This window comes from Pongo pygmaeus, chromosome 8 (genome assembly GCF_028885625.2).
Source record: "Pongo pygmaeus isolate AG05252 chromosome 8, NHGRI_mPonPyg2-v2.0_pri, whole genome shotgun sequence".
Classification (NCBI taxonomy): domain Eukaryota; kingdom Metazoa; phylum Chordata; class Mammalia; order Primates; family Hominidae; genus Pongo; species Pongo pygmaeus.
In genome coordinates, this window is record NC_072381.2 from 108418087 (window position 1) to 108441479 (window position 23393).

Genomic DNA, 23393 nt, shown 5'->3' on the forward strand with positions numbered 1-23393 from the left:
CAGAATTTCCCAAGTGTTCAACCGAAGTGACTTTCTAGAAATTCCACCTATGGAAATACTTTAAATTTCCTTTTTCTCAATGAGCTCAGAGTACTTCCTAAAAATATATCTTCCCCATTTGCTGACGTGAAGTTACATAGCAAGTACAAACATCAGCTGAAGCCAAAATTTAGGTCTCTTTGAGCCTCCAAAAGCTCTTTGTAAGGCCAGGAGTGGTAACTCATGCCTGTAATCCCAGCACTTTGGGAGGCCGGGGCGGACGGATCACTTGAGGTCAGGAGTTTGAGACCACCCTGGCCAATATGGCGAAACCCCGTCTCTACTAAAAACACAAAAATTAGCCAGGCGTGGTGGCTCGCATCTGCAGTGCCAGCTACTTAGGAGGCTGAGGCAGGAGAAATGCTTGAACCCGGGAGGCCGAGGTTGCAGTGATCCGAGATTGCGCCACTGCACTCCAGTCTGGGCGACAGAGCAAGACTTCATCTCAAAAAACAAACAAACAAACAAAAGCTCTTTGTGATAGGGTATATATACTACCACTGCAAAAAGTGAATTTCTAGATTACATAAGCCATCAAAACTTAAGCTTGGGTGTTGAAACATACACTTCTCCCTCCAATTTTTTTCAACTAGTCCAAAATAAACTGCTGTACTCGGAAGTGGGAACGGATTTAGTAAAGACAGTCCAAGTTCTACCCTGACAACACTATTTCATCAAGCTCTATATTAATCAGTAAGACCTACAAGCTATTGACATTTTCTCATAAGCTTCCCAGATAATCATTTCAGCAACACAAACTCCTTGGTCATTAAATTATCTGCTATATAGTACAACCAAGGTTGGAGAAGCAGAATTGCAGCCGCACAGAGCATGAATTTAGATGTTTTATTCTAAGTGTCCCTCAGTGATAAACATATTTATTGTGACCTGGTGGCAAAAATTCCTGAAGCTAAGTACCACCATTCTTTAAAAATAAAAATAAAAATAAAATATAAAAAAAAAAATCCTTTTTTAATCAACCAGGCCCTACAAAGCCAACCTCAGATATTTATAGGAAACCACGTATATCTCCTCAGACTTAGAGCTTTATGCCTCTCCACAGCTGCAAAGGCTCTAATTTCAATTTCTCTCCCACAACTGTGGCAAGTAAATGATGCACAGCTTCAAGCTCAACTCTCACAATTGACTTTCTGTGGTTCCAAAACCCAGGCAATAGCTTCAGAGTGAACATAACTTCACACAATATCTGTTTATTTCTTCTCCCAGAAGGTACTCTGGCCTACCCCTAGTTACTCAATATCGGAAGACAAAGGAAGAAGCTATTTTAAGGGCTAGAGTCCCAAAAGGAGGACTGCTTCAGCCACTAGGACAGCACACAGTGTTCTCAGGTTACATAATTAGACTATAAAGAAAACAAGAAAGTTGAAGTTACTGAGAGCATTTAAAGATATTCTTTACTCCATAATCTGCAAGGAAAAAACAGTTCTTCAAAAAATAACTATGTTTTCAGGATGAAAGTTGTGGGCTCTGTTTTGAGTAGATGCTGTTCATACAAGATAGAATATATATTAAAGGACAAAGTCCCTTTGGAATGAGCAGAAAACTTTCTGCAGGGAAGTTTGGAATTCTCATGCACTTTTTACCATTGCCACCAAGACACACTATGTAGTAATTTATAGATTTAGAAAAATAAAGGGCAAACCTCTACAGAGGTTCCAGCCTAGCAGAGTGCTGCTGCCAAAATGAGAACTCACATGAGGCAGATGCAGATGCAGTGTGTGTCACTCCAGTCTTGAAGGAGTTACACTGGCTCTCCTGTTAAAAAACAAAACAAAGCAACAAAACAAAACAAAAACAAAAACAAAAGCTGGTTTTAAAACTGTTGTGATGGGCTGGAACAGAGAGAGATACCATTTGGAAATTGGTATTTACAGGAGTTACTACTGCCCTCCAATTTAGAAGCCTCTGACCATCACTAAAATTAGCCTAATTGGCCATAACGAAACAAGGGTATTGAAGATAAGCCTAAGTATTATTGTGTGTTATTTACTTTTCTGGCACCCTGAGTCTGGAATACAAGCCAAGTCTGATCCTAAAATGTTAAGTCGAAAGACAAACAGAAAAATAAGTCTATTGGCCTTAGTTTATTTTCTCTAGCACATTTCAGGCTAACACGATAGAAACTGAATATAGCTGTCAAATGGTGTTTAAAATTAAACTATGGGTAGTGAAATAGACTGAATAAAGGATACAAAAAAAACCCAGAGTGGCCTCATCTTGCTTCCAAGTACCATTTTAGCTGAGTCTACCTATACCTAACTACTAGGTTAGTCATTATCAAGATTCTAGTCATCATTATCAAGATGACTAGAATCAACTGCACACTGCTAAAAATCTAACCAGATATCTAAATTTGGAATGGAAGGAAATTTTTAAATTTTGATTGTCAGTGGAAATCTGCCCTTAGTAAGCCAATATATACTTTATAAAGTTAAACTACCTAGTCTAGTAAAATAACTGAGTTGAAGATACATAATCCATTAAATATACTGACACTTTAAAGATATGCATTATGTTTAACTTTATAGGGAGTCATTTTCCCTAGAGACATTTAGGTTTTCAAAAACATGTCACTGGGCTCCTCCAATTCTTGGATTTTTGGGGTACTCAACCAAAGGGCAGAAATGACCAGATGCAATGTCTAAAAGTCCTAAAAGCATTACAACACTACCAACAGTCACAACAAAAATGAAAAATGCAACCCAACCACCCAAGAATAGTCATTTGCTTTTATGTTATAAGTATGATCAACATCAACATGCTCATCTATTTAGTTGTAGGCTACATGATGTTGGTTCTCTAGCCCTCTAACCAGAAAAGGTGATAACGCACATTTTTCTCTGAGAAAATTTTAAGTGAGATCTTTCCAATTATCATATAAACAAATGCCCAAGGACTTTTTTCCATTTTCCAAAACTATATGAAAATCCTAACACATTAAATAGACACAGGCAAAAATCCTATCTCTAACCTAAGAGATCACAAATGACCTAAAAAAGATATTTTCATATCTTTCTAAATTTTCAAAGCAAATTTCCTAAAATGGCCTCAATTTTAATTTACTTAAAACAGCTAGATATCATAGCAATACTTTTAGTAATACAAAGTAAAACACATTCCCAAATGACTAGATGTGTAAATAAGTAAAGTAAGTGGAGTTTGAGCGACTGCCAATTTCAGTTTATTACAAGCAAATGCAAAATTAAATGGTAATTAAGAGTTATTTGTTTAAAAAATACTAAGAATATTAGAAGAATATTTTTTAATAAAATGAAAAAAATACCTACTTCAAAAATATTCCATCTGAGAATCTGCTTACAAATATCTTGTATTTTCAGTACTGTTTCCAATTTAAGACAGAAAAATTGAAAATTATTGAGATAACTTTTAAAAATCGTCTTTAACCAAAGGAGCTGCTTGTAATACAAAAACAAAAGTAGCTAATTTTTTTTTCAAAAATAAAAACGGATCACAGCACTCAAATGCCTGTACTAAAGTTAGAAGAATTTAACAAACATTTGGATACCTACAGTGTACCAGGTACTAGAAGCTGAGAACAAGAAACAAAATAACGTATGATCCTGGGCCGTGAAGGAGCTCATAGCTCATGGCATATTAGAGGGGATATACACTTAGATATTTATAATAAGTTTTAGGAGATCAATAACTAAGACTAATCAAATGACTAAGAAAGTATAGAGGGACAAAAAGGGGACCAATCAATCCAGCCCAGGAAGTCTTCTTAAAACCTATGCATGATTTATATATGATTTATTCAGGCTTATACAGATAACTCATTTTTATAACCAATTTCTCAAGGTACTATAAAGTTTACCTGACAACACTCTGAAATTCAGATTCAACTAATACACTACAAACACCTATGTCAAGACTAGGCAAGTGAATTAATGTGTGAAGTGGGATACATGAGGGTGCACATCTTGTCTAGAGGAGGAAGTGGCTACTCAAGTATAGTTGACTTCACTGAGGGAATGGGAGCCAAATGTTCCCAATTGCGTGATAACAGCCAACCTAGACTTTTACCTGTAATCTCTCAACTGTATAATACTGACCCAATTAGGTCGGCATGGTGGCTCACGCCTGTAATCCCAGCACTTTGGGAGGCCAAGGTGGGCGGATCACGAGGTAAGGAATTCGGGACCAGCCTGGCCAATATGGTGAAACCCTGTCTCTACTAAAAAATACAACAACAACAAAAATTAGCCGAGTGTGGTGGCGCACACCTGTCGTGGTGGCACGTGCCTGAATCACTGGTACCAGGGAGGCGGAGGTTGCAGTGAGGTGAGATCACGCCACTGCACTCCAGCCTGGGTGACAGAGCAAGACTCCGTTTCAAAAATAAATAAATAAATAAAAAATAAAAATAAAAATACTGACCCAATAAACAAACAAAAACTCAGCCAAACTATGGTCTGTGGTCTAAGTTGGGTCCATGGGCCAATAGTGTGCACCTCTAGCCTATACTTTAGGTCATATACTTCCACATACATTAACTATCCCATTTAATTGAAATGTTTGACTATCTTCCTCAAAGAGTCTTAAGGAAATAAATAGAATTTAGGTACTTAATGAATTGGAAATCTAGATGGAAATAAATTCATTCTTTAATAACATAAAGTATTCTGGGTAATACTATCAGTCTATTCATCCCAAGAAAAAACTGAGGAAGTGGATTAAAAACAGAAAATAAAAGAACCTCTATGTGGTCACTTGATGTGGACCCCTATAATCGTCTGAATCTGATTTCTTCACTAGACTATCAAAATCGAACAAATGTTCCCAGTGACAGAACCACATCCTCATGATCTGCTGAGGTAACCAACTACAGTATTAGTGTCTTATTCATAAGGTTTAACCTAAATCTTTGCTACACAACTTAATTCCATTATCATTTGTCCTTTCCTCATTGGCCCTTATCTGCATGATAAAACAAACATCCGGAGAATGTGTAAGCAGAAAGGAGATAATGAATCAAAGGTAGCTATTATGTTAGAAGTATGTTGAAAACAAGTTTAATCATGTTGAAAATAGCCTTTGGCCAGGCGCAGTGGCTCACGCCTATAACCCCAGCACTTTGGGAGGCCGAGGCAGGTGGACTACCTGAGCTCAGGAGTTCAAGACCAGCCTGGGCAACACACTGAAACCCCGTCTCTACTAAAATACAAAAAAATCAGCCGGGCATGGCAGTGTGCATCTGTAGTCCCAGCTACTCAGGAGGCTGAGGCAGAATTGCTTGAACCCAGGAGGAGGAGGTTGCAGTGAGTCGAGATTGTGCCAATGCACTCCAGCCTGGGTGACAGAGCAAGACTCCATCTCCAGATTAAAAAAAAAAGAAAACAGCCTGGATGCTGGGAGCGAAAAATTCATCTTAATAACTTCACTGATGCCACTAATATTATTACATGACATTTATTCACACAAAAAATCTGGCCTACATTTGAATGCTTTTATAATTGGCAATAAAAAGTAAAGATCATAAACACTAGTTAATTGATTCTTTCTATCACTTACCATGTAATGGAGATGAAATGGGTTTTATTAAGCAATCTTTTAAATTTCCTAATCTAGAAACAAACCAAGTATTACTGCAATTCAGAGAGATTAATTTAATATTAGTGAAAACTTTAACTGGGATACAGACTTGACATAAAGGGAATCAAAGCTTGGAAACTAAGTATAGACTCATATATTAAAAAGTTGTCTAAAAAGTAATATACACCTAAAATATGCCATGTATTTCATATGTAATATATGTCTAAAAATAATAGTATTGAGGGTGTTTATCTCAACGAATACAAAGGCCTTTCATCTACAAGTAAGATAATGCACTGAAGTATTATTTCTTTTAAATTATTTCCTAACATGGAGGGACCACCTCAAAAGCACTGCCTGACTGTAGACATAGTACTTTATTTCCTGAGGAAGGTAGTGTAAGAAATTCTGAAGTTTAAGAAAAATAAGTAATAGCAGCTAAAATAACAAGGAGTATAATATCTCAAATGGAAATGAAAAGACTAAAGGACCTTAACATTTAAATGCCTTTTTAAAAAAACCACTATATTGGTATTTTTTTAGTTTCTGCCACATGATTTCTAAATTTAATATTATTAAGGATATTTTTACTCATACATATAAAAGTAGAGGAAATATGTAATGAGCTGCTTTAAACACCTCACACAGCTTTAACAACTTTTGCTATTTTGGATTTTTGTTTCATCCATCTTCCCTAACTTATTCTCACCCAACTTAATAAATTTTATCAAATCAGAAAGTTTTAAAATTGTTCTTTCATAAAATATTTTAAATAGCAAAAGTGTACAGAAGTATTATGTATCACACATACAGAATTATTTTATTAACTAGTCGAGTTGTTCCTTTAATTACTGCTTAAATTTCCTCCCCACTTAGAGGTCCATGCAAAACTTGAAGTCTTTTATCAGCAATTAGTTAGAAGAGCCTTCCAAATTAAGGGCTGCTTCAGATTTTTTTCTTTTTCTTTTTTTTTTTTTTTTGCTCTGCCATCCTGGCTGGAATGCCCTAGCATGATCATAGCTCACTGTATCCTCAAACTACTGGGCTCAAGCAATCCTCCTCCTCAGCCTCAGCCTCCCCAGTAGCTGGGGCTTACCAACATCCACCACCACACCTGGCTAATTTTTTTTTTTTTTTTTTAAAGATGGGGTCTCACCATATTGCCCAGGCTGGTCTAGAATTCCTGGCCTTAAGTGATCCTCTCGCCTTGGCCTCCCAAAGCACTGCAATTACAGTCATGAAACACGATGCCCGGCCTAGGAATATTTTAACTATACTATGTTGTCAATATTATAGTCTTAATGAGAAAACCTGTTCTACCAACAGCATTTTTCTTTTGGTAAGATAGTACTGGTATTATTATTAGGTATTAATATTCTTAGAAAATCAGAGCAAGAGATAGGTAATATATTGGGCCAAAGAAAATAAAACAGTGTAACCACTGAGAAAAATTTTTAAATAAGGGACGACACCAAAGTAGCTTAGTTTAAATAAAGCTTAGTTCAGTTAAAGAAACAAACTACAAATGACGAGTATTTTTACCTAATGATCAACGGATTTACTCTAAAATAAGCTCTCTCTCTCTCTAAAAGACAATTATCTCAAAATAACAGAAACAAAAATGGAATTCTGAAAGGAAAATAATCAAACTGTATTATGAGATACGACTAATAATGTCTGTTAAAAACAAACATAATAGAACTAACACATCGAAATGAACCTTCACCCATTCAAAACAATCACTCCCAGGCTGGGCGTGATGGCTCACACCAACAGTCTCAGCACTTTTGGGGTCTGGGGTAGGAGGACTGCTTGAGCCCAGCAGCTCAAGATCTAACTGGGCAACACAGCAAGGCCCCATCTCTACAGAAAATTTAAAAATTAGCTAGCCATGGTGGCATACACCTATAGTCCTTGCTATTCAGGAGTTTGAGGTAAGAGGATCACTTGAGCCCAGTAGTTCAAGGTTATAGTAAACTACAATTGCACCACTGTGCTGCAGCCTGGGTGACAGAGCAAGAACCTGTCTCAAAACAACAATAACAACAAACAACATGCAGAAGCAATTGTATTTATCCAGAAGCAATATATATTTATTCTAGTATTGCAACCACTACTCAAAACACTGAAAATTCTTATTTTAAAATTACTTTTAGAGTCTACAGCACATTATTCTAGATATCCTCCCTGGTGGCACATGTTTGTTCCTCAATAGGTGATGAATTTAATTGGAAGTGAGGGTTATTCAGAGCAACTAATGAATAAATGGGGAAAACGAGCTGGGTTTAAAAAAAAAAAGTATGACTATGTAGAACAATAAAGCAGGTTTTCTTTTGAGTTTATAAGCTGGCTCTGAAAACAATTCCAAAAGAATTCCTAAAATGTCTAAGAAAGCAATATTGGAGTAAGTTTTCCTTAATAAGGTGACTATATAAAGGATAATATCTATTTGGAAGCATATTATGTGCTTTATTTTAAAAAGTTAGTCTTTTGACCCATTTTATATGTGCTTAATTTTGCAAGTCACCTCTAATCCCTTTTGGAAAAAAAGTAAAGTATAAATCCTATATAACAGTAGTCTTTATAGTCTATTAATCATTTATTGCTTCATAGTTAAAACTATAAATAATGAACCCATCAGCTATGTAAATCTATTCACCATAGGCCTTGTCAAGTTCAGTTTATTCTAATCAGAACGTTGATACAATTCAATGAATCTAGCATGAAATTATCATATTTTTCCTTTTTTTTTGGATAGGTCTCATTCTGTAGCCCAGGCTGGAGTGCAGTGGCACAATCTCGGCTCACTGCAACCTCCGCCTCCCAGGATCAAGCAATTCTCCCGCCTCAGCCTCCAGAGTAGCTGGGATTACAGATGTGCACCATGCTCAACTAATTTTTGCATTTTTTGTAGAGATGCGGTTTCATCATGTTGCTCAGGCTGGTCCTGGACTCCTAGGTGCAAGCAATCCATCTGCCTCAGCCTCCCATAGTGCTGGCATTAATTACAGGAATAAGCCACCATGCCTGGACAAAATCATCACATTTCATCTTCACAAATCTTCTTTAAAGGTTGAGTCCTTATGATATATTCTGATTAGATTTTTGTTTAGTTTTATGAATGTTTTCTAATTTATTTTTATTAATTTTATTAACCACAATTATCTTCTTGTTGTTGCTGTTGTTGTTGTTTTTAAGGGATCATCTCTTTTTGGAGAGGGATTTTTTTTTCTTTTTATCTGTTACCCTAGTTTCTCTGTTTAAATACTCAGCTTATTCGCTTATTCTACCCTGTTTGTGGGGGAGGGCAAGAGTCCAAAAACTCTTAAGAAAAAAGATCACTAAAGGAGATCATGAATGCATTTTTAAGTCAAACTACATCTATTTTTCTGTTCTTTAATTTTCAGTTGTATGCTTTTGATCCATTCACAAACTGATAAATCTCTCAAGAATAAGTCAGAGGGCTGGGCGCAGTGGCTCACACCTGTAATCCCAGCACTTTGGGAAGCCAAGATGGGTGGATCACCTAAGGTGGGGAGTTCAAGACCAGCCTGACCAACATGGAGAAACCCCATCTCTACTAAAAATATGAAATTAGCCGGGCGTGGTGGCACATGCCTGAAATCCCAGCTACTCAGGAGGCTGAGGCAGGAGAATCATTTGAATCCAGGAGGCAGAGGTTGCGGTGAGCTGAGATCGCGCCATTGTACTCCAGCCTGGGCAACAAGAGCAAAATTTTGTCTCCAAAAAAAAGTCAGAGGATATATACAGGTTGGTAGCTTTCACTGACTTAGAAGTGCTCATTCCCTCACACAAATATCTCTCTTGCACGTATAATATGGAAGCCAGTGGGGTGAGGTAACACACAAGTTCTATATTTTCCAAGTTGTGAGGAGGATGCCCTGAGTATTATTTCATGACCTAGGACAATGAGAATTTCTTTGGTCTTTTTGATAAAGGTTACCTTTCTTGTTTTGTACCAAAGACTTTTCAACAAATACATTCCTTTCAGAGACCTCTCGTCACAGTAAGAACTTCAAATAGATGCAACCAGTTTACAGGCTATCCATAGTAAGTTCAACTCAGCTAATCTTCCATCTTAATTCATCACTATTACAAAGAGTTTCATCGTTCTTTAAGAAGAAATGCTAAAGCACAAACACAGACTTTTACATTGTCATTGGTTTCATTAAACAAAAAAAAGGCATGGCCAGTTGCAGTCTCATGCCTGTAATCCCAGCACTCTAGAAGGCTGAGGCTGGTGGACTGCTTGAGTCCAGGAATTAGAGACCAGCCTGGGCAACATGGTGAAACCCCATTTCTACAAAAAATAAAAAAATTAGCCAGGCATGATGGCACGAGCCTATAGTCCCAGCTACTTGGGAGGCTGAAATGGGAGAATCACTTGAGCCTGGGAGGCGGAGGTTGCAGTGAGCTGAGATCGCACCACTGCACTCCAGCCTGGATGACAGTGTGAGACCCTGTTTCAAAAAAAAAAAAGAAAAGAAGTAAACTCAAAACGGATCAAAGACCTAAATGTAGGAGTTAAAACTATAAAACTCTTAGAAGAAAACATGGCAGAAAATCTTCCTTATATTGGATTTGGGAATGATTTCACAGCTATGACAGCAAAAGCACTGGCAACAAAAGAAAAAAACAGATAAACTGGACTTCAAAATTAAAAACTTTTGTGCCTCAAAAGGCATGATCAAGAGAGGGAAAAGAAAACCCACAGAATGAAAGACAATATTTGCAAATCGTGTATCTGATGAGGGATTAATATCCAGAATATATAAAGATTAATATGCAGAATATGTAACTCCACAGTTATTTTAAAAACCTAATTTTGAAAAACTGACATTTCTCCAAAGAAGTTATATAAATGACTAAATAAACACATGAAATGATGCTTAATATCACCAGCCATTAGAGAAACATTAAATCAAAACCATAATAAGATACTGTAACTTCACACCCAGTAGGATGAGTATTATCAAACAACAACAAAAAACCTGAAAATAAGTATTGCCAAGATGTGAAGAAACTGGAACTCTCATTCATGTATTGCTGGTGGGGATGTAAGATGTTACAGCCACTGTGGAAAACAGTTTGGCAGTTCTTTAAAAAGCTAAACATAGATTTACATTATGATCCAGCAATTCCATTCCTGGGTATATACCCAAAACAATTGAAAGCAGGAAGCAGGAACTCCAACAGATGCTTAAATACCAATGTTCACAGCAGCCTATTCATAATAGCCAAAAGGTGGAGACAATCCCAATGTCCATCAACAGATGAACAGATAAACAAAATGTGGTATATACCTACAATAGAATATTATTCAGTCTCAAAAAGTAATATATGCTATAACATGGACAAATTTAAAAAATATTATGCTAAAAGAAATAAGCCAGACACAAAACAAGTATTGTATAATTTCACTTTTATGAAATATCTATAACAGACAAATTCATAGAGACAGAAAATAGATTAGAGGTTACTAGTGACTGAGGGGTGGAGGGAATGGGGAGTTATTGCTTAATGGATATGGAGTTTCTGTTTGGGATGATGAAAAAGTTCTGGAAATGGATAGTGGTGAGCATTGTGCAACTTTATGAATGTGCTTAATGCCATTGAAAATGACATTACTTGAATGGTAACTTGAAAATGGTTTAAAATGGTAACTTTATATTCTATATATTTTACCATAAATTTTTTTAATGCTGGGCTTGAGATGTCTGTAGTGACAAATACACCAATACTGCATAATATTTCTTACTTTAAATAGTTTTTCTCACTCATTTAAGCACCTCCAATGCCAGTAAGTTTGGTGAGGATATACAATTGCTGACAGAAACACGATGAGTGCCCTGGACTCTAGTCCAAGTAAACACACCATCCAAAAAATGTTCACTTAAATGTCAAGTGAGTTGAGTCCATTCCAATAACAATAAAACAAGATCAGAGTGCATCTACTATGTTCAAGAGGACAGGGATCAAAGGTCCTGAGACGCCTCTGCTAGTAGCAAGATAATGCTCTGATTTACTGATACCACGAGCTAGTTTCTCTTAATTTTTTCCCTGGTACTCTTAACAGCTTTATTCATCACCTCTCCCATACTTTAGGTTTGTTAATGCCAAGTGCTTAGGTTTGGGATAACTCCCCAGAGGCTAATGATATGGCCTAGAAAGGAGGGGAGGGGAGAAAAATTCAAAAGAGAGGGGCCTAAAATATACTTCCAATCCCCCTAAGCCTTTTTAATTGAGAAAAAAATGCACTATTTAATTTTAGAATTCTCGGCCGGGCACGACGGCTCAAGCCTGTAATCCCAGCACTTTGGGAGGCTGAGGAGGGCAGATCACCTGAGGTCAGTAGTTCATGACCAGCCTGGACCAGCCTGGCCAACCCTGTCTCTACTAAAAATACAAAAATTAGCCGGGCGTGATGGCGGGCGCCCGTAATCCCAGCTACTTGGGAGACTGAGGCGCCAGAATTGCTTGAATCCGGGAGGAGGGGGTTGTAGTGAGCCGAGATCACCCCATTGCACTCCCGCCTAGGTGACAGGGCAAGACTCTGTCTCAAAATAATAATAATTCTAACACATTTCTAATACAGTACTTATATAGTAATCCTGAGGCTTAATGAAGCTTTAAGATTATTTCTAAAAATTAAGCAAAAGAAAAACTGTGTTTTAACATAGTTTCTATCTGTATTCTAAAGATGAAGATTACAATTCAACTGCAAAAGAAAGATGCAGTTTTGCCCCAGGCAGGGTTTTCATTTGGGGGGAAAAAATTAAGGATGATCTTTTTTGTTTACGGGTTTTTGTCTCTTATTGATAACTCATCTAGAGTTACTGGATAATTTCTGTTCTGAAAGCTGGGAGCAGCATGAGAAATGGAAACTGACCTGAGTTTAAATTCCAGCTATGAGTTTTAACAAATCAGTTGCTAGTTACTGACAGGATTTAGGACATCTGAACCCAAAATACGGTACCTTGGCATTTGAGAAAACAGCAGAAGCAGGAAGGTCACTCTCACCTCCCCACTTCTTCCCTGAAGGCAGTCATAAAATCTAGGAAGAATTTTTCTCACCTTCCCCTAAAGCAGGTCATACTACTCTCATCTGAGAGGTGTCCTCCTCATACCAGGAGGAAAGAAACATCCTTACCTCTGAAGACCCAGGGATGCAGCAAAGAATCTGAATGAACAGAGCTTACTAAGTTCCTCCCAGTTTATCACCATTAGATCATACCCCCTCCTTTTGTCCAACCATACTTCTCTACAACTATCCACTTCTTTATCAATCCTGTCATAGAAAATACACAGGTTTACTCATTTCTCCAGGTCTTCATTTCCTTATGAAGGCTCCTGTGTCCCATAAAACTTACATTAAATAAATCTGTATGCTTTTCTCTCACTAATCTGTCTTTTCTTATAGGGGCCGCAGCCATGAACCTAAGATGGGAAGGAAAGATATTTCTTTCCCCTACACTACATATAAGTCATCTTATCTGTTGACTTAGTAGCCTTTTTTATTTTTTGACTTTTTGTTTGAGACAGGGTCTCGCTCTATAGCCCAGGGTAGAGGCGCAATCACAACTTACCAAAACCTCAAACTCCTTGGCTAACACCATCCTCCTCCCTCTGCTTCCCAAGTAGCTGGGACTACAGGCATGCACTACCACACACTGCTAATCTTTTTTTTTTTCTTAAGCTCCAGGGTATACATGCAGGATGTGCAGGTTTGTTACACAGGTAAACATGTGGTATGGTGGTTTGCTGTACCACACCCTGCTAATCTTTATTTTTTGTAGAGATGAGGTCTCACTATGTTGGACAGAGGGATCTCGAACTCCTGGGCTTAAGGGCTCACAGCCTCCCAAAGCACTGGGATTACCCCTGTGAGCAATCATGCCTGGCTTTATTTTTGTACAATGTTGCTAGTAATCCCTACCTCAGCAGGCTGTGGTGAGGATTAAAAGGTACATTGTACATGAAGTACATTTTCTAGTACATGTTTAATAAATGTTCATTCCCATCTTCCTGAAAATTTCTCAGAGAAATGCGAAGGAGTGGACACTAGCCATGGTATCCACTGATTCTGAAATAACAGAAATAAGGAGCTTATCGCTGGATTTACTGAAACGGCTCAGAATCTAAAGTGCTGGAGCTGGAAAAAAACTGGAATGTACCTCCTTCCAGATTTCCAAGCACAGGATTCACAAGAGAGCCAAAAAACTCAAGCCTTCGTAATTGGGAGAAAAAAAAAAGTCATTATGATTTCCCAAATGAGCCAAGTTAGAAATACTATAGTTTCATAATCCTAAACCAAGAGTCACTCTATATTTGTGAAGGGCTTAAATAAATATTAACAACTCATCCCCCCACTTTCTACCAGTATGTTGCTCTAATCTTCCTTGGGGTTAAGACTTCTGGAAATTTAATAATTCTACATGTATAATTTTTGTGTTAACTTCATGAAATTTACCACGTTTAGTCTTTCATGCAACTGCAAACATTAACTATTTCTTTCTACCTTTCTTCTTGTTTCAAAGAGGCAAGTAACTCCCCTTGCACCTGTTAGAAGCATAATGACACCTCTGTCAAAAAGAAATTTTTTTTTTTAAATTTAAAGAAGGACCTGTTGTCCAAAATCTATTTCCTTCAGCACACTGGTAAACATGCTCATGGAAACATGCTCTGTTGCCAAAATACCCTGTCATTCAGCTGCTCAAAAAAGAGCTTTAACTTTCTATTAAGTTCATGATCATTTGCAATACTTAAACACACAGAAAAGAGCATTAAACATTCCACTGCCATCTACCAAGCATGCCAGGTTTTTCCATTAATATATAGAAGTGTAAATAAGGTCAATATTGGTATTTTTCTCCTTATTCCTCAGATTTTTTCCCTTTCAGCTCAAGTTTTGGTATATTAATACCTTGGTATCACCAGTCAGACAAAGAGTGCACTAGTCACTGCACTAGTCATTTTATGTACACTATTGCAATTAAACCTTACACCAAAAGTTTATCCCTACCATACCGCCCCCCCTCCCACCTTTTAAAAAATTAAATGAAGAAACTGAGACATAGGTTAAGTAACAATGCTGGTGGTCAAGAGCTAGTACAAGGCAGAGCTGGGATCCAATCCAGGTCTACGACACCATGAGGTTTTTTTCCTCCAACCACATAACCTCTAGAGTAAGGATAAAAATAAGACTAGGTCTAAAGTTGGAATGTATGGGACTTTATATTTAATATTAATATATAATTTAATAATAATTAAATTTAATGTAATTATATTTAATATAATTTAACAGAAAAAGGATTATTCTCCCCTTTTTAAAAACATAACTTTTTGCTTTCCATGAGGCATTTTATTTGTAAATATGTATTACATCTCTAGAAAAAGAATCCTAGGATTTTCCCTCCTGTGCGTTTTCGTCTTGCTTCTTCATGGTCTATGATGTCAGCTGAGATCGTTATTAGCACAATGAAACCAAACTGGCAGGATGGAAGCAGATTATTCTACCATTTTTCTAGATCTTTGAGTTGCACATCAAATCTGGGGCTCATCCCTCCACACCTGTTTAGCCTGCCTGTGAGGTTCACTACAATTTTCCCAGCTCTGTGATCATCAATGATTTCAAATTCGCCAATGTAACCATGCTTCATCGTCACAGTTAAAAAAAAAAAAAAAAAGACAATGACTTTGGAGCACAGCCTAGTAAGAACCTGGCGTTTGCCTCTCTTTTCAACATTGTTGATGCTCTTGAGGGCATCAACCAAGTCGTTCATGTGCACCATTGTGGTGGCGTGGAAAGATGATGGAAAGAAAAAAAAATCACTTCTTACACTCAGATTACTCTCACTTAACAGCTGCTGGCTAGCATTTTGCTTCTTGAAGAGACCACATTTTGCAGATTAGCAGTCTGTCAGATGCTGATCTGTAACCATGAGGAGGTATTAAGGACTTTATGTCACTCATTTACTCGGAAAAGAATTTCTCATTTGAAGCCTCAGAACTAGATTTCTGGATTTAGTATTATAAAACTAAGTAACAATACTAATGGAAATCACTAGTCTGTTTATGCCTATTTGACATTTGAAAAAAACAAGCACTGAACAGCCTGAAATATATCAATTCTGTTTTCTATTTTCACTCTATTGTCCGCTGTTGGTAACAACAAATTCAGCAATATAACACTTTTAGCAGTTGTCTATGCAAATAAAACCAAAGAAACAAAATTCAGAAACAGTATAGATTAGCCCCTTCATTTTGTGGAGAGGGCACAGTTTGACTAAAAACAACTTTCTTGCTCTCTCCCAAGTCCAAAGACCTAATCTTAGATTGGCTTTCAAGATCTTTGTAAGCTTGTTTTGTCCTGGGGTTAGCCTGACTCATCTGTGTGGGTCACTTAACCATAAAAAGGCTAAAAAAGACTGTGTGCTCAGATAAGGACCACAAATGAAATATCTGGGGTATAGAAAGTATACACATGAGGGCAACTTAATAAAATAGGAAACTAGAGCACCTGACAGGTCTAATTAAGGGAGAAAGAGGCCTCGAAAAAAGGGAAAAGAAAAACACATACCTGCAGAGGAAGTCAAAATGCAAAGGACCAAATCCTGATACATATCATGTGCAAAGAATGCCGCTAAAGTAATTTGGGGTGAAAGAGGAACTGTAAATAGGCTTGGCAGGTACTTTTTATATAAAACATAGTTGGCTGGATGCAGTGGCTCAAGTCTGTAATCCCAGCACTTTGGGAGGCCAAGGTGGGCAGATCACAAGGTCAGGAGTTCAAGACCAGCCTGGTCAATATGGTGAAACCCCACCTCTACAAAAAATACAAAAATTAACAGGGCGTGGTGGTGCATGCCTGTAGTCCCAGCTACTCGGGAGGCTGAGGCAGAAGAATCGCTTGAACCTGGAAGGCGGAGGTTGCAGTGAGCCAAGATCACGCCACTGCACTGCAGCCTGGGTGACAGAGTGAGACTCCGTCTAAAAAACTAAAAAACAAACAAAAAAACAAAAAGCATAGTCCACTCTTGGCCAGTGGTAAAGCTAATACATATGGTTCAGTACTATCTAGATTCTAAACATGACTTTCATATATAAACTCATCTGTACTCAATAGACAAACTACAGCTGACTTGAATAATGCGGGTTTGAACTGCGCAGGTCCACTTATATGCGGATTTTTTATTTTTATTTTTTTGGAGACAAGGTCTTGATGTATCACCCAGGAGGGTGTGCAGTGGCATGACCACAGCTCACTGAAACCTCAAACTCCTGGGCTCAAGTGATCCTCCCATCTCAGTCTCCCGAGTAGCTGGAACTACACATACCATCATGTCTGGCTAATTTCTGAGAAGTTTTTGTAGAGACAGGGTCTCATTAGGTTCCCCAGGCTGGTCTCAAACTCCTGGCTTCAAGCAATCCACCTGCCTCGGCCGGTGGGGAGAGTTGAGGGTTTTTGATTGCATGGGAGTCAGTGCCTTTTAACTGCTGTATTATTCAAGGGTCAACTGTAGTTAAAGCATAATTAATGTACATAATCTCATTAGAGAAATAAAGTGTTAATCTACAATAATACAGACATAAGGAGCTAAATACAAATACTGGCATTCTGTGGGTAGTAGATTCAGGATTAATACTGATTTAGGTTAAAGACAACCAGGCAAAATTACTTTTGTCAATAAACAAGATTTCTGCATATTTTGTTTCTGTTCTATATACAAATGTTAGTCTTACATAGAAATCTTGCAAATAAACCGATACACAGCTGGCTTCAATTATGGGGATAATTGGTGATAAAGGAATCTTCTCTGAAAAATATTTGTGGTATTAGGCTGGCATTTAGATGAGATGAAGATAATGAAGCTCCCATCAGAATGGATTATGTTACTGAACACTATGTGACACACTTCATTGGGGAAATAAATGATTACCAAATGATTACCAAACTGTAAGCAAAGTAAGAAACATTTTAATACAAGAAAGGCCATCAATTTATCTTTTAACACACTACTCTCAACTCTCAGCAAACTCCCAACAACCAACTCTCCCATAGCCCCCAGTAACACCTTTAGCAAAGTCTATATCATGAACTTTTGAAAAATTACAAGCTTACAAGTTTAGAATTATTATATATTCAGCTTAACATTCCTACAGTCCACATATATATTTTTGCTTCAGTTACCCTCTTCCTCATTCATTAGTGACATCAAAGTTTTAAATAATTATTTACCACTAATTCTATCAACTCCAGCATTTAACATAAAAAACAGGATTCTCCAAACATCATCAAAGTAAATTTTCTTATCTATTAATAGGAACCATCGAAAAGCTGAAAAATCAAAATAAAACACCTCTCCCCAAAGAAGGTCTTCTGTGGCCATCTTCAGGAAGACCAAAAACAGAGTTTCCTTATGAAAATATCTCAATTTGCCAAGATTAAATCCCAACCCCCATCCTTTCCAAAAAGAAGTTATATGTATTTCCCACATTTGAAAACAAGAGAAAATAACTTTGAGGAAACCCTATGTAGCTGTTTCCTCAGAACAAATTTAGGCAAATTTACAGTGTGATAAGGATCATGAGCCAATAACCACCTCTCAATGAACACACCATTCCAAAACATGACTTTGAGATGTTATGTTTGACATGTGATGTCCTATGCAGACACTTCAGAAGCATCAATCCTAGGATCACTGTATTCTAAGAATTTCACTACATTCTAACTCTGAAAACTAGTAATCTATCTATGCTGTAAGGTAATTATATATCACTCAAAATACTGTTTGCCAGAATAGCCAATTCACAGATTATGCTAGACAGATAGTTTTATAGTTCATTCTATGGTCTCAATATTTGTGTCCTTTAAAGTTCATATGCTGAAATCTAATCATCAATGTGATGGTGTCAGGAAGTGAGGTTTCTGAGAAGTGACTGGTGCCCTCTTTTATAAAGGCAGAGCACTTGTGAATGGGATTAGTGCCCTTATAAAAGAGGCCTAAGAGAGACCCCTTACTACTTCTACCACGTGAGGACACAGCTAGAAGGTGCTTTCTATGAACCACAAAGCAGACAAACCCACATTGTGGAACATTCTACAAAATACCTAGCCAGTACTCTTTAAAAGTCTCAAAGCAAGGCCAGGTGCAGTGGCTCACACTTGTAGTCTCAGCACTTTGGGAGGCCAAGGCAGGTGGATCGCTTGAACCCAGAAGTTCCAGACCAATCTGAGTGACATGGTGAAACCCTGTCACTACTAAACAATAAAAAAGTTATCTGGGCATGGTGGCTTGCACCTGTATCTCCAGCTACTTGGGAGGCTGAAATGGGAGGATCACCTAAGCCTGGGAGGTTAAGGCTGCAGTGAACCATGATTGCACCACTGCACTCCAGCCTGGGCAACAGAGTGAGACACTGTCTCAAAAGAGAAAAAATATATATTTTCTTAAAAAGTGTTGGCCTGGCATGGCAGCTCACGCCTGTAATCCCAGCACTTTGGAAGGCTGAGGCGGGTGGATCATCTGAAGTCAGGAGTTCGAGACCAGCCTGACCAACACGGTGAAACCCTATCTCTACTAAATACAAGAAATTAGCTGGGTGTGGTGATGCACGCCTGTAACCGCAGCTACTTGGGAGACCGAGGCAGAATTCCTTGAACCTGGGAGGCGGAGGTTGCAGTGAGCCAAGACTGCGCTATTGCACACCAGCCTGGGCAACAAGAGCAAAACTTCATCTCAAAAAAAAAAAAAAAAAGTGTCAAAGCAATGAAAGAGAAGACTTAGGAACAATCACAGATTAGAAGAGACTAAGGAGATAAGACAACTAAATGCAATATGCGATTCGGGACTGGATCCTAGAATAAAAAGATGACATTAGTGGAAAAACTGATTTAAAAAAAAAAAGTCCATAGTTCAACTAATAATACTGTACTAGTGTTAATTTCTCAGTTTTTATAATTGTACTATGGTCAAGCAAAATGTTACCATAGGAGAGAGGAAAGGAGAACTCTCTAAATTATTTTTGTAGTTCTTCTGTAGGGCTAAAGTAATTTGTTTTTTTTTTTGAGACGGAGTCTCACTCTGTCACCCAAGCTGGAGTGCACTGGCGCGATCTTGGCTCACTGTAAGCTCTGCATCCCAGGTTCACGCCATTCTCCTGCCTCAGCCTCCTGAGTAGCTGAGACTCGGTACAGGCACCCGCCACCAAGCACGGATAATTTTTTGTATTTTTTTAGTAGAGACAGGGTTTCACTGTTAGCCAGGATGGTCTCAATCTCCTGACCATGTGACCTGCCTGCCTCGGCCTCCCAAAGTGCTGGGATTATAGGCGTGAGCCACTGCGCCTGGCCGCGGTCTAAAGTAATTTGAAAATAAAAAAAAAATTATGTCAAGAGTTAAAAAAAGAATGAACTACTTACTGGTAGGCACAACAATGTGAATGAATCATAAAAACATGCTGAGCAAAATAAGGCAGACAAAAAGGAGTACATACTATATGATATGCCTTGGCTATGTCCCCACCCAAATGTCATCTTGAATTTCCACGTGTTGTGGGAGGGACCCAGTAGGAAGTAACTGAATCACAGGGGCATGTCTTTCCTCTGCTGTTCCTGTGATAGTGAATAACTCTCACAAGATCTGATGGTTTTAAAAAGGGGAATTTCCCTGCACAAGCTCTCTTCTCTTGTCTGCTGCCATATGAGACATGCCTTTCGCCTTTCACCTTCCACCATGATTGTGGGGCCACTCCAGCCACGTGGAACTTTAAGTCCATTAAACTTCTTTTTTTTTTTTAAATGGAGTTTTGCTCTTTTTGCCCAGGCCGGAGTGCAGTGGCACAATGTCAGCTCACTGCAACCTCCACCTCCCAGGTTCAAGTTATTCTCCTGCCTCCCAAGTAGCTGGGATTACAGGCACGCACCACCGCACCCAGCTAATTTTGTATTTTTAGTAGAGATGGGGTCTCACCATGTTGGCCAGGCAGGTCTCGAACTCCTGACCTCAGGTGATCTGCCCACTTCAGCCTCTCAAAGTGCTGGGATTACAGGTGTTAGCCACCACACCTGGCCTAAACCTCTTTCTTCTGTAAACTGCCCAGTCTCAGGTATGTCTTTATTAGCAGCATGAAAACAAACTAATACAGTAAATTGGTACCAGTAGAGTGGAGCATTGCTGAAAAGATATCCAAAAATGTGGAAGCAACTTTGGAACTGGGTAACAGACAAACGTTAGAACAGTTTGGAGGGCTCAGAAGAAGATAGAAAAATGTGGGAAAGTTTAGAACTTCCTAGAGACTTGTTGAATGGCTTTGACAAAAATGTTGATAGTGACATGGGCAACAAATTGCAGGCTGAGGTGGTCTCAGATGGAAATGAGGAACTTGTTGGGAGCTGGAGCAAAGGTGATTCTTTATATATTTTAGCAAAGAGACTGGTGGCATTTTGCCCCTGCCCTAAAGATTTGTGGAACTTTGAACTTGAGAGAGATGATTTAGGGTATCTGATGGAAGAAATTTCTATGCAGCAAAGCATTCAAGAGGTGACCTGAGTGCAGTTAAAAGTCATTCAGTTTTATAAGGGAAGCAGAGCATAAAAGTTCCGAAAATTTGCAGCCTCACAATGCAATAGAAAAAAAAACTCATTTCTGAGAAGAAATTCAAGCCCTGTACAGAAATTTGCATAAGTAACAAAGAGCCTAATGTTGATCCCCGAGACAATGGGGAAAATGTCTCCAGGGCATGTCAGAAGTCTTCATGGTAGCCCCTTCCATCACAGGCCAGGAGGCCTCAGAGGAAAAAGTGGTTTCATGGGCCAGGCCCAGGCTCCCCATGCTGTGTGCAGCCTGGCGACTTGGTGCCCTGAGTCCCAGCCACTCCTGCCATGGCTGAAAGGGGCCAATGTAGAGCTCGGGCTGTGGCTTCAGAGGGTGCAAGCCTCAAGCCTTGGCACCTTCCATGTGGTGTTGAGCCTGCAAGTGCACAGAAGTCAAAAATTGGGGTTTAGGAACCTCCACCTATATTTCAGAGGATGTATGGAAATGCCTGGATGTCCAGGCAGAAGTTTGCTGCCAGGGTGCGGCTCTCATGGAAAACTTCTGCTAGGGCAGTGCAGAAGGGAAATGTGGGGTCAGAGCCCCCACACAGAGTCCCTACTAGGGCACTGCCTAGTGGAGCTGTGAGAAGAGGATCACCACCCTCCAGACCCCAGCGTAACAGATCCACTGACAGCTTACACCGTGCACCTGGAAAAGCCACAGACACCCAACAACAGCCCGTGAAAGCAGCTGGGAGGGAAGCTGTACCCTGCAAAGCCACAGAAGTGGAGCTGCCCAAAACCATGGGAATCCACCTCTTGCATCAGCGAGACCTGCGTGTGAGACACGGGGTCAAAATATATCATTTTGGAACTTTAAGATTTGACTGCCCCACTGGATTTCAAACTTGCATGGGGCCTGTAGCCCCTTTGTTTTGGCCAATTTCTCCCATTTGAAACGGCTGTATTTACTCAATGCCTGTATCCCCATTGTATGTAGGAAGTAACTAACTTGCTTTTGATTTTACAGGTTCATAGGCAGAAGGGACTTGCCTTGTTTCAGATGAGATATCGGACTGTGAACTTTTTAGTTAATGCTGAAATGAGTTAAGACTTTGGGGGACTGTTGGGAACGCATGACTGGTTTTGAAATGCAAGGACAAGAGATTTAGAAGGGCCAGGGGCAGAACGATACGGTTTGGCTGTGTCCCCACCCAAATCTCACCTTCAATTCCCACATGGTGTGGGAGGGATCCAGTGGGAGGTAATTGAATCATGGGAGTGGGTCTTTCCCTTACTGTTCCTGTGATAGTGAGTAAGTCTCATGAGATCTGATGATTTTAAAAAGGGGAATTTCCTTGCACAATCTCTCTTCTCCTGTCTGCTGCCATGTGAAACATGCCTTTCACCTTCTGCCATGTCGGTGGGGCTTCCCCAGCCAGGTGGAACTATAAGTCCATTAAACCTCTTTCTGGTCGGGCTCAGTGGCTCACGCTTGTAATCCCAGCACTTTGGGAGGCTGGGGCAGGCGGATCACCTGAGGTCAGGAGTTCGAGATCAGCCTGGCCAACATAATGATACCCCCACCGCCCCCCACATCTCTACTAAAAATACAAAAATTAGCCGGGCATAGTGGCAGACACCTGTAATCCCAGCTACTCGGGAGGCTGAGGCAAGAGAATCGCTTGAACCCAGGAGGCGGAGGTTGCAGTGAGCTGAGATTGCACCACTGCACTCCAGGCTGGGTGACAGAGTGAGACTCTGTCTCAAAACAGAACAAAATGGCCGGGCGTGGTGGCTCATGCCTGTAATCCCAGCACTTTGGGAGGCCGAGGCAGGTGGATCACCTGAGGTCAGGGGTTCAAGACCAGCCTGGGTAACCTGGTGAAACCCCATCTCTATTAAAAATACAAAAAACTTAGCTGGGCGTGGTGGTGGGCACTTGTAATCCCAGCTACTCAGGAGGCTGAGGCAGGAGAATCTCTTGAACCTGGGAGGTGGAGGTTGCGGTGAGCTGGGATTGCACCATTGCACTCCAGCCTGGGAGACAGAGCAAGACTCTGTCTCAAAAAAAAAAACCTCTTTCTTTTGTAAATTGCCCAATCTCAGGTATGTCTATCAGCAGCATGAAAACAGACTAATACACTATGTTTCTATTTATATGAAAATCTCGATAAACTGTCATTATCCAAAATGATCATTTTAACATTATATGCCTATACAT

At 39.2% G+C, this 23393-nt stretch overlaps 1 protein-coding gene and 1 pseudogene across 11 annotated transcripts in view; both read right to left on the reverse strand.

Moving 5' to 3' along the window:
* NT5C2 (5'-nucleotidase, cytosolic II) overlaps positions 1-23393 on the reverse strand; it is a 186881-nt gene that overhangs the window by 21770 nt on the left and 141718 nt on the right. For 2 of the 11 annotated variants that reach the window (XM_063670215.1, XM_054436836.2), the window contains exons 1-2: positions 3348-3395; positions 1755-1815 (exon numbers count right to left, since the gene is read on the reverse strand). The exons of 8 other annotated variants lie outside the window; for them this stretch is intronic. The gene's annotated coding sequence lies outside the window, so the exon portion shown is untranslated. Of the gene's footprint in view, positions 1-1754; positions 1816-3347; positions 3396-23393 lie in introns of those variants that run through there. One more of the 11 variants, XM_054436832.2, reaches the window with a different exon arrangement.
* Positions 14963-15743, reverse strand: LOC129006771 (small ribosomal subunit protein uS8-like; annotated as a pseudogene).